We start from the raw sequence: 13231 nt of genomic DNA on the forward strand, positions 1-13231 counted from the left end.
GGTAGTATTTATTAAAAAGTCATTGACTTAGGCTTTTAGATAACTATTAATAATTTATAAGGGAAGCCAGTGGGAGTTTTGATTACTCATTCTGTTCTAGTGGCCTACAGTTTTATTGACTTGATTTGAATCAATCTTATAATAAATAATTGTTGAGTTTTTCCTAAACAGTATGAAGGCCTGTAAAAGCATAAGTTGAATAACAAGCAGACTATTTTCCTCATTAAGCTAACCACTATAAAAATGTTTGTGCTAGGCGCGGTGGCTCATGCCTGTAATCCCAGCACTTTGTTTGTTTGTTTGTTTATTTATTTATTTATTTGAGACAGAGTCTCACTCTGTCACCCAGGCTGGAGTGCAGTGGCGTGATCTCGGCTCACTGCAACCTCCGCCTCCCAGGTTCAAGCAATTCTCCTGCCTCAGCCTCCTGAGTAGCTGGGATTACAGGCATGTGCCACCAAGGCCCGGCCAATTTTTGTGTTTTTAGTAGATACGGGGTTTCACCTTGTTGGTCAGGCTGGCCTCTAACTCCTGACCTCGTGATCGACCCTCCTCGGTCTCCCAAAGTGCTGGGATTACAGGCGTGAGCCACCGCGCCCAGCCTGTTTAGTTATTTTTAATCTGAACCCTTTTTTTAGTTGAATGTAATCTAGCAACTTTAGTTTCTCAGAAGTAATAATAATGATCATTGCTAATAATTTTTCTCGGAATAGGTAAGGAACTATACTTAAATGCTTAACATTTACATCTCATTTAAGTTTCTTAGCAGCTCTACGAGGTGATACCTTGGCTCAGTAAAGATGAGGTAGAGAACATATTCTGATTATAGGAATGGTCACCTGTCTAGTCAAGCCATGCTTTGGTGTCCTCCATGAAGAGGTGGTTCATAGGCCCCATGACGAGAATCTTAGTTCACTAAAGCTAAATAACAGTAGTAGTCTGACGGCAGAACTGGTCAGATCAGGCAACAGTATCTTCCACCAAGTAGTAAATCCTAGGTCCAAATGGAGCTCTAAACAGTGCGTGTTACTCTAAAAGTCTGGGCTCCTGTGCCTGCTAAATCGTACAGGCTTGTCTAGTGGTGCCCAAGCAGGTTTTCTAGCCAACCATATATTTCAAATACTACTGATTTCATTAAAGGAAAATAATTTCAGTGTTGATTTATGCCAGTCAGAAAAGCCCTTTGATCTACATTTTGATAACACTGTTTGAAGTTCATGTTCATAAATAGCCACTTCTAGAGAGTATGACTGGCCATCTCTGTGGTTTGATTAAAATTAACTTGTACTGTTAATACTGAAGATTATTTTTCTTACTTCAACAGCTGGACTATATTCATTGAGCCTTGACCAAGTGCCAAGCATTTACTAAGGTTTTAATGTACATTATCTGATTTAATCCTCACCATAATCATGTCATAAGCAAAATATAGTCAACATTACTCTTCAGTGTAATATCTTGAATAATGCAGTCATAGAGTTTTTTGTGTGTTTGTTTGTTTCTTCTATTTTTTTGAGACAGAGTCGTACTCTATCACCGAGGCAGGAGTGCAGTGGCACAGTATTGGCTCACTGCAACTTCCACTTCCCGGATTCAGGTGATTCTTCTGCTTCAGCCTCCCGAGTAACTGGGATTACAGGCATGTGCCGCCATGCCCGGCTAATTTTATATTTTAGTAGTGATGGGGTTTCACTATATTGGCCAGACTGGTTTCGAACTTCTTACGTCAAGTGATCTGCCTGCCTGGGCCTCCCAAAGTGCTGGGATTACAGGCGTGAGCCATCGCGCCCGGCTGAGTTTTATATATATATATATATATAAAATAAATTNTTGAGCCTTGACCAAGTGCCAAGCATTTACTAAGGTTTTAATGTACATTATCTGATTTAATCCTCACCATAATCATGTCATAAGCAAAAATATAGTCAACATTACTCTTCAGTGTAATATCTTGAATAATGCAGTCATAGAGTTTTTTGTGTGTTTGTTTGTTTCTTCTATTTTTTTGAGACAGAGTCGTACTCTATCACCGAGGCAGGAGTGCAGTGGCACAGTATTGGCTCACTGCAACTTCCACTTCCCGGATTCAGGTGATTCTTCTGCTTCAGCCTCCCGAGTAACTGGGATTACAGGCATGTGCCGCCATGCCCGGCTAATTTTTATATTTTTAGTAGTGATGGGGTTTCACTATATTGGCCAGACTGGTTTCGAACTTCTTACGTCAAGTGATCTGCCTGCCTGGGCCTCCCAAAGTGCTGGGATTACAGGCGTGAGCCATCGCGCCCGGCTGAGTTTTATATATATATATATATATAAAATAAATTCTGAGGGTCTCCTTCTCTGTCCCATCTGCTCATTTACCACTGCTTATCCCACTCCCAAAAAATCATTATTAGTTTCTTATGCTTAGAGTCCATTTATGCTTATTTAAGAAAATATATTTTTCCACAGGGGAGGCATACTAATCATAATTTTCATTTTGCTTTCAATTTTTTAACTTTCCATTAAAATTTTTCACACATGCAGAATAGTGGAGTACAGTGAATATATAAACCTGCCACCTAGATTTAACATGGTTAGTAGGTTAGCATTTTGCTGATTTTGCGTATATATATATATAAATGAGCAAAATGCGTATGTATGAGTATCTGTGTATAGATGAGCAACAGACAAACACATATATTGATCTAAGCCATCTGAAAGTCAATTGTAAATACCATGGTATTCCATCCCTAAATACTTTTTTTTTTTTGAGACAGCATCTCGCTCTATCTCACAGGCTAGAGCGTGTGGTGTGATCATGGCTCACTGCAGCTTCCGCCTTCCAGGCTCATGTGATACTCCCAGGTAGCTGGGACCACAGGCATGTGCCACCACGCCCAGCTAATTTTTGTGGTTTTTTTTTGGTAGAGACGGGATTTTGCCACGTTGCCCAGGCTGGTCTTGAACTCTTGGGCTCAAGGGATCCACTGGCCTCGGTCTCCCAAAGAACTGGGATTACAGGCATGACAACGTGCCTGGCAATACTTCAATTTTTTAAGGTAAATTACCACTCAGTCGATGAAGGATTTCACCAAAAGAGTCGCATGATTGAGTATAATTACTTGTTTAGGTTGAAGGTGCCTTTGAGGAAGAGAAGACTAGAGCCAGAGAGGCCAATTATTAAGTGATTGTTGTACAGGCATACTTTGGAGATACTGCAGGTTTGGTTCCAGACCACCACTATATTGTGCAAATACCATGGTAAAGCGAGTCACACAAATTTTTTGTTTTCCCAGTGATAAAAGTTATTTTTCCACCACACTCTAAGACTGTTAAGTGTGCAGTAGCATTATGTCTACAAAATATTATACATACCCTTATTTAAAAATCCTTTACCGCTCAAGAATGTTAACAATCATCTGAGCCTTCAGTGGGGTTCTCTTTCCTCTCTTGCCTTCCTATGAATTGGTCCTGCTTGTGACTAGAGGGAAAGAAGTGAGCATTTGTTTCTCCGCACACCAGCTACTTCATGCCAATTACTTAACTAGTTATTTAATTCTACCAGTATTTCTTTGTGGTATTATTATCCTTATTTTTGCAGATGAGGAAATTGAAGTGCAGAGTTGTGAAATAATTTGTTCAAGATCATATTGTTCTTAAGTGGCAGATCTAGAATTTTCTCATGAGTCTAACTCTGAAGTTAGTACGTGACTGTTTTCCAGTTTGTTTCATGAAGTGAAAAATATATGAATGCTGGTGATTTTTGTTTTCTTCTGCATGTATTCATTATTCTTAATGATGTGATCATCAGTCTTTTAAAAAACTGTATGTCAGTCTGTTCGCAAGTATACCACTCTTAGACACTTTATTTTTGAATTGAAGTATTCAACTTATACCAACTAGCTTTCCCTTTGATGTAATACTGCCAAACAATGAAATGTCATGCCTTATATTTTCACCATATTTTCTTTTTCAATTCACTTTTTATTTTATTTTTAATTTTTTTTTAATACAAACGTAATCTCAGTGGTTTTAGGGCTGATACAGAGAGGTTTTAGACCGAAAGAATCCTAAACTGAAGCAAAAGTGACAAGTTGAAATACATCAAAGTGAAGAGAAAACGCATAGCCATCTTTAAAAAAAAAAAAAATTAGGAGGTGATCTGTCCAAGATGACACAGTAGCATTAGAGCAGTTGTGAAGCAGATCATCTAATGGCTTTTGACACCTTCTGACCTTCAAAACGTAAGGAAATAAATTATTCTGCCCTTAAAGACCAAAATGTAGGTTTTTAAAAGCAACATCTTGATTCATTTGAAAATAGTAAACTCTCAAGCTGTAACACTCCCAACCTCAGTCAGTGTAAAACAGACATCGTACAACTTAAATTCTCATGTGGTAGTCCCTAGAGAAGTACTTGAATAGAGAATTGCTTATCAAGCTGTATCAGTCAGGATACTAAACCCCGAAATACCTGTAGCTTAAAATAACAGAGATTTATTTCTTGTTCATGCTGCATTTCCCTTGTGGGACAGTCAGGAATGCTACTCCCTGTATCCTCACTTGGGAGCTCAGACTAACCACTGTTGGTTACTGGGATGTAGGAAAAGAGGCAGTCATGCATTGACTTCTAAAGCTACTGCTGGATAATGTCATTTCCCCTTGTATTTCACTAATTTAAATAAGTTACGTTCCTATACTAACCAAGAAGTGGCAATGGGAGTGCAGTCTCAAAATATGATTAGAAGGAGTATGTGATTGTTAATACTGAGTGTCAACTTGATTGGATTGAAGGATGCAGCGTATCCTGGATGTGTCTGTGAGGGGGTTGCCAAAGGAGATTAACATTTGAGTCAGTGGGCTGGGAAAGGCAGACTCACCCATAATCTGGGTGTGATCAGCTGCCAGTGTGGCTAGACTATAAAGCAGGCTGAAAAACATGGAAAGACTAGACTGGCCTAGCCTCCCAGCCATACATCTTTCTCCAGTGCTGGATGCTTCCTGCCCTTAAACATCAGACTCCAAGTTCTTCAGTTTTGGGACTTGGGCTGGCTTTCCTTGCTCTCAGCTTACAGATGGCTTTTTGTGGGACCTTGTGATGATGTGAGTTAATAATAAACTCCCCTTTACACATACACATACACACACATATATATGTATGTATATATGTAAAATAAACTCCCCTTTACATATATATGTATATATATATCCTGTTCTGTCCCTCTAGAGAACCCTGACTAATACAGAGAACAACTGGAATATGGGTGCCCAGCTGGAATGACTGACAAGCCTTTTGAGGAATATACAGAATTACGCATGATTGATGGGTAGAATGATTTTTTTTTTAAAATATGCCAAGTAACTTTGAAGTAATCCTGTTTTGATTGAATTAAGGATCTTGTTGCTGAAAGGTGACCTAGACAGTTTAGCCAAAAATGTCCAGTAGAGGAGTAAACTGGTTAATTGGAAATCCTTTTCCTTGTGTTTTGTCTGTTACATTTTCGTAAGTATATTTAAGATTTGCTCTTATGTGCTTGCTTATAACATAAATCTGTTAATAAAGATTCATAATTATCAACTATTTTTATGTAAAACGTGTTGAATAATGATACTATGCAAAGGCTAAAAAAATCAAGAGGTTAGTAATTGGTAGGACATGTAACAAAAACTCACATATTTTGTGTTACATAGACAAGCACTAGTAGTTTTTAAAAAGTGTATAATTTGGGAAAATGTGTTCCATGAGGCAGTACAAATGAATAATCATATTGAAGTTCAACAGCTTTATTCTGGACTTCTGTAATTTTCCAAGAAGATGAGTGGTTAATAGATTCAAACATAGTATTTTTATGTACGTATGTGAAGAGGCTGTCTCTGGGCAGTTGTGAATCTTCATCTTTGACAAACTTTTGCGTATGTGTCTTTATTGGTGTTGTAAACCAGGACTTGTCTGTTTCTTCACAAGGCATGCTCTTTTTAAAATAGTGTGATGGTTTATACATACTATGAAATTTACTATTTTAAATATTTTTGAGTATAATTAATTGGCAGAAAGTACATTCACATTGTTGTGCAACCGTTACCATCAGATACCTCCAGAACTTTTTCATCTTCTAAAACTAAAGTCCGCACCCAGTAAACAGTAATTCTCTATTCTTCTCTCCCATAAGCCCTTGGCAACCACCATTTTACCTTCTATTTCTATGAGTTTGACTACTTCACATACCCCATATAAATAGAATCTTATACTATTCTTTTGTGATTGGCTTGTTTCACTTATCACAATGTCTTCATGGTTCATCCATGGTGTAGCATATATCATAATCTGCTTCCATTTAAGGCAAAATAATATTCAATTGTATGTATATACCACATTTTGTTTACACATTCATCTGCCAATGGACAGTAGGGTTGCTTCTGTCTTTTGGCTCCCGTGAATAATGCTGCTATAATCATGAATGTACAGATATCTGTTCTAGTCCCTGCTTTAGTTTGTCTGAATATAAATCCCAAAGTGAAGCTGCTGGTTTATATGATGATTTCATTTTAAATATTTTGAGGAATCACCCTACCGTTTTCTATAATGGCATTCCCACCAGCAGTGAGCAAGTGTTCCATTTTCTTCACATCCTTGCCAGTACTTGCTACTTTTTATTTGCTTGGTTTTTTGTTTTTTTGGGGGGTGATAATAGCTATCTTAATGAATATGAAGTGGTATCTTATGATTTTCTTTTTCATTTCCCTTGCATTCTTTTGCATGTTTTCATTTGAACATGTGATTTCAGCTCATTTGGGTAAATACCTAGGAGCACAGTTGCTGATCATATGTTAAAACTATGTTTTAGTTTTATAGAAAATTGCCAGACTGTCTTCCAAATTGGCCGTACCATTTCACATTCCCACCAGCAGTGAAGGAGACTTCTGTTCTCTTCATCCTTTCTAGCATTTGGTGTGGTATTTTGGATTTTAGCCATTCTAATAGGTGTATAGTGCTGTCTTATTTTAATTTATAATTTCCTAATGACATATGATATTGAGCACCTTTTCATATGCTTATTTATCATCTGTTTATCTTCTTTGGTGAGGTGTGTGTTTAGATCTTTTGCCCACTTTTCAGTTGGCAAGGTTTTTTGTTTTCTTATTGATGAATTTTGTTGTTGTTGTTGTTGTTGTTGATTTGAGACGGGATCTCGCCCTGTTGCCCAGTGGAGTGCATTGTGGCGCAGTCTTGGCTCACTGCAACCTCTGCCTCCCAGGTTCAGGTGATTCTCCTGCCACAGCCTCTCTAGTAGCTGAAATTACAGGCACGTGCCACCACGCCCAGCTAATTTTTTGTATTTTTAGTAGAGAGGAGCGGGGAGGGGCAGGTTTCATCATGTTGGCCAGGCTGCCCTTGAACTCCTGACCTCAAGTGGTCCGTCTGTCTCAGCCTCCCAAAATGCTGGGATTACAGGCGTGAGCCACTGTACCCGGCATTGTTGAGTTTTAAGAGTTCTTTGTTTATTGTATATATAGGTTCTTTATCAGATATATGTTTTGCAGATATTTTCTCCTAGCGTGTGACTTGTCTTTTCATTCTTTTAGTATTAATAGTATCTTTCACAGAGCCAAAGCTGTTAATTTTAATGAAGTCCAACTTATTCATTTATTTTTCATGGATCATGTTTTTGCCTTTGTATCTAAAACTCAGTACCAAACCCAAGGTCACGTAGATTTTCTCTTATGTTATCTTTGAGAAGTTGATCGTTTTGCTTCCTACATTTAGGTGCATGAGCCATTTTCAGTTAATTTCTGTGAAAGGTATAATGTCACTGTGTAGATTAAGTTTTTGCATGTGGATGTCTGGTTGTTCCAGCATCATTTATTGAAGAGACTGCCATTATCGGATTGCCCTTGTTTCTTTCTCAGAAATCAGTTGACTATATTCGAATAGTCTGTTTCTGTTCCATTCATCTATTTATTCTATAGCTAATACCACAGTCTTGATTACTATAACTGTGCAGTGTGTAGTAAGCCTTAAAGTCAGGTAATAACAGTTTTCTGACTTCATTCTTCAGTATTGTGTTGGCTATTTTGAGTCTTTTGTCTTTCCATATGAATTTTAGAATCATACCCAGAATAAATCCTGCTTGGTCATAGTATATAAATCTTTTTATGCATTGTTGAATTCCGTGCTAATATCTGTTAAGGATTTTTGCATGTATATTTATAAGAGAATTAGTCTATAGTTTTCCTTTCCTGTAATGCCTTTATCTAGTTTTGATGTTTGGATAATGCTTGTCCCATAGAATGAGTTACTACATGCTTCTATTTCCTAGAAGAGATTGTAGAGATTTAGTGTCATTTCTTCCTTAAATGTTTGGTAGAATTCACCAGGAAACCATCTGGACATTATGCTTTCTTTTTTTGGAAGGTTATTGATTCAAGATCTTTAATAGATATAGGCCTGTCCAGATTATTGCTCCTTGTAAGATTTTTAGTAATTCCTGTTTGTCAAATAATTAGCCCATTTCATTTAAGTTATCAAATTTGTGGGTATAGAGTTGTTCATAATATTTCCCTATTTTTTTAATGTCCGTGGTCTCAGTAGCGGTGACACCTGTTTCATTTTATATATTAGGGCTTTGTCTCTCTCTCTCTCTCATCGGCCTCTCTCTTTCTCTTTTTTGTTAGCCTGACTCAAGATTTATCAGTTTTAATGCTCTTTTCAAAGAACAGCTTTTGGTTTTGTTTATTTTTCTTTACCAATTTCTTATTTACAATTTAATTGATGTTTACTGTAATTTTTTTGTCTTCTTCTTGCCTTAGGTTTATGTTGCCCTGTTTTTTTCTAGTTTCCTATGGTGGAAGCTTAGATTATTTTATTTAGTTAGACCTTTCTTCTTTTCTAATATATGCATTCAGAGCTATAAGTTTTTCTCTAAGCACTGTTTTTGGTGCATCCCACAAATTTTGAACATTGTATTTTCATTTTCATTTAGTTCAAAATATTTTAAAATTTTTCTTGAGACTTTTTTGACCCATCAATTATTTATAAGTGTATTGTTTGATCTCCAAGTAATTGGAGATTTTCTAGTTTTCTGTTACTGATTTCTAGTTTAATTCCATTGCTGACTGAGAGCTTGCATTGTGTGGTTTCTATTCTTTTAAATTAGTTAAGGTATGTTTTATGTCTCAGAATGTGGCCCATCTTGGCGAATGTTTCACTTGAGTTTAAGAAGAATGAGTCTTTTGCCATTGTTAGATGAAGCAGTTGACAGATGCCAATTATATCCAGTTAATTGATTGTGCTGTTTAGTTCAACCATATTCTTACTGATACTCTTCCTACTGGCTCTTTCAATTATTGTTCGAAGAATGTTGGAAGTGTCCAACAATAATAATGCATTTCTCCTTGTAGTTTCATCAGTGTTTGCATAGCATATTTTGACATTTTCTTGTTAGGTACATACACACTAACTATTGTTATGTCTTGTTGGAGAACTGATCCCTTTATCAGTATATATGGCTTCTTCATCCCTGTTAATTTTTCTTGTTCTGGAGTCCCCTTTGTCTGAGATTAATATAGCTATTGAAGCAAGATTTGACTAGTGTTAAAACATGCTATGTCTTTTCCATCCCTTTACTTTTAATCTGTGTCTTTATAATTAAAATGAGTTTCTTTTCAGTAACATGTAGTTGTGTCTTACTTTTTAAAATCTACTCTGATAACTCTCTTTTAATTGGTGTATTTTGACTCTTCGCATTTAAAGTGATTATTGGTATTAATATTAATATCTATTGTGCTCATATCATCTGCATTCCTTCTCCCTTTTTGGAATGATTTTGCTTTTGCTTTGTAAACATTTTTTATGTATTCTATAGATTGGTCCTTACTATATGTTTTACTTATTAACTCTGATTTTTCCTTTATATGAATTTGTTGATCAGAAATTATTTTTCATTTCTAGTTTGTGGAGATTTTGCCTTAATTTGGAAGACTTTAACCACTCAAAAGTTATTAAAACAAACCTCTTTTATATATTATCCCCGTATTTTTTACACACAGCTACACACACGTTGCGTTTTATGTATGTGTGTGTGTGTGTATATATATGCGTGTAGATTTTTAAATCCATCTGGAATTCTTCAGTATATGATGTAATTCTTTTAGAAAGGGATTCAGACTTTATGCTTCCATGAAAGGATGGCCAGTTGTCTCAATGTTATTTATTGGATAGTCCACCCTTTCACCACTGATTTAAAATTGTATTTTTATTATGTAATAAATTTATACATCTACATAGTCTGTTTTTGTACTCTGATCTGTACTATTTGTTTGATGTATATGTCTGTGCCTGGGCATATACAATGATATTTTAATTACAGTAGTCTGTTATCTGGCAAGAAAATCTTACTGTATTATTTTTCAAATTTCCTTGGTTATTTTTTATGAATTTTTTCTTCCCCATGAGAATCACCTAATTTTATACAGATTCTATTAGGATTTGTATTACTATTGTATTTAATTTATAAGTTAATAATTGACATATTTGTGGTAAATTGCTTCCAGTTAGTAATAAGACATGTCAAAGGACAGCAACACAGTTTCTTCCATTAAGACATTCCAAGCCAGTAGACATACTCTTTTGTGGCCAAGGTAGCTCAATGATTTGACCTGCTTACATGTGAACATTTCATATGTTCGTTGTGTTTTGTAATATAATTACTATCATCACCATGACATCTTTATTTCTTATTCTTCTTATTTTTACCTCATGTATGTTTATTTTGATAACCCATTGCTATAAATGCAGATACATTTCTTTCTCCTTTACGTTACATTTTCTATCACACCCTCCAGTTTCTTTGCTACGATCCTCCAGTACCTTGCCCACATTCTCCTACTTATTACTCCTCAATTCCATTTCAGAGTCTGTTATGTGAACATAATTACCCTTATCCCTCTTGCACAAATCTTTCTTTAATCTGTTGGATGCCTCTCAAAGGATTAGTTTCAGTTTTGGGCTTGACTGTGTCCAGACACACAACTGCTGTTAGTTCCTACTATAGTTCTACCTGGCGATTCCGAAGAATAAGAAAAGAGATCCTTACTTTTTCCTCCTCTATGAGCAGGAGATGCTTACTTTTTACTGATTTGATCAGCTGAACATTTTAAGATAGTATTCAGTACTGTAGATGAAGATTAGAAATTATTGCAAAAAATTTAAGTGAGAATAAAAGAATTTGTGGTGTTCTAAAGAGATTTTAAATAAATTTTCTTCAGTATTGTTTTCTCTAATTTAAACAAAGCATTTGTGGGTTCTTTTCTTTTACTTTTTTTCTTTTCTTTTACTCAGTCTTTCCAGAATGTTAAAAAGGTCCCTTAGGCTGGGCTCGGTGTCTCACATCTGTAATCCTAGCGCTTTGGGAGGCCAAGGCAGGAGGATCGCTTGAGCCCAAGAGTTCAAGACCAGCCTAGGCAACATAGTGAAACCATATCCCTACAAAAAACTCCAAAAAATTAGCCAAGTGGGATGGTGTGTGCCTCTAGTTCCAGCTCCTCAGGAGACTGAGGTGGGAGGATCACTTGAGCCAAGGATGTCATGGTTGCAGTGAGCCATGGTTATGTCACTGTACTCCAGCCTAGGTGATAAAGCCATATCCAGTAACAAATAATTCTTAAAATTCAATAAGAAAACAAGCAACCCAGTTAAAAAGTGGGCAAAAGATCTAAGCAGACACCTCACCAAAGAAGATACACAGATGACACATAAGCATATGAACATGTGTTCAACATCATATATCATTTGGGAATTACAAATTAAAACAACAATGAAATAGTACTGCACACCTGTTAGAATGCCTGCAATCCAAAATACCATACGAAATGCTGGCAAGGATGAAGAGAACAAGTCTCATTTATTGTTGGTGACAGTGCAAAATGGTACAGCACTTTGGAAGACAGTCTGGCAGTTTCCTACAAAGCTAAAACATAGTCTTAACATATGATCAGCAGTTGCGCTCCTGGGTATTTACCCAAACGAGTGGCAAACTTAATGTCCACACAGAAACCTGCACATGAATGTTTGTAGCAAAATAAATGTTCATTGATAGATGAAGACAGAAAGAAAATGTGGTGTATATATATGATTTTGAAAGATTTTTTAAAGAAAAACAGATTATTATGTGAGTTGGGTGATTCTTGCGTAGCATTTCTACTGGGGATTATTAAAACAAAGTAGAACTATTGTCAGTTCCACTTACTAGAATCAAATAGACTGCCATCACTAGAAGAAACTTTAGAGCAAGAAGTTCCTCATTTTATGTTTTCAAAAAATAAAATATAATGGCAGAGGAATTGAGATTTTCTCATCTACAGCAAAACATCTTTTATAAACATGTGAGCTATTTATTATAAACAAATACACTGATAAAAATTTATCTCATATTGTTATCAAGCTGTATGTAAAAGACAACACAATAAAAAAGACAAAATCTCGCCAAATTGTTTTACTTAACCAGAGTTAGAAATAAGATTTATTGATAAAAACCAGGATTAGGAATAAGGTTTATTGATTTTCATTTTCAAGATATCTCTTTTCAGGAAACTTATACAGAAAACAGAATAAATGGCTTGTACGCTTATAATTACCTTGACTAGTAATGGTAATTGATAATCACAATCACAACCCTCAGAGTTTATCCTTTGGGCTGAGAATTAAGAATGATACTTTACAAACCTGGAAATTTGAACGGGCAAATTAACAAAACAAATAGATGGACAAAAATAAAGGCAAACCCATGAGGCAAACAATGTTTTTAAGTTTGTCAAAAATGAGTATTAAACAGCAGAGTAAGTAAAATTACCATTTATTTTCTAATGATTACACATTAGTCATTGTTTCGACATGAACACTTACTACTATTTGGTACATTGACCAGTAAAATATGATTATTAATATTTTGGATATTTTGCTTTTGGCTATTCTGAAAATGCTGCTATAAACATTGGTGTGCAAATATTTATTCGAGTCTCCACTTTTAGTTCTTTTAGGTATGTACTCAGTAATGGAATTGTTGGATTATGGGATAATTCTGTTTAATTTTTTGAGAAACTGCCATACCATTTTCCATAGTAGTAGTACCATTTTATATTCCCATAAGGGTACCAATTTCTATACATTTCTGTTAATACTTATTTTCTGTTTTTTATATACTAAAATGTTGTAAAAGGGAGTAAAATGCTATCTCATTGTGTTTTGATTTGCA

This window comes from Rhinopithecus bieti, unplaced genomic scaffold (genome assembly GCF_001698545.2).
Source record: "Rhinopithecus bieti isolate Rb0 unplaced genomic scaffold, ASM169854v2 scaffold_45119, whole genome shotgun sequence".
Lineage (NCBI taxonomy): Eukaryota > Metazoa > Chordata > Mammalia > Primates > Cercopithecidae > Rhinopithecus > Rhinopithecus bieti.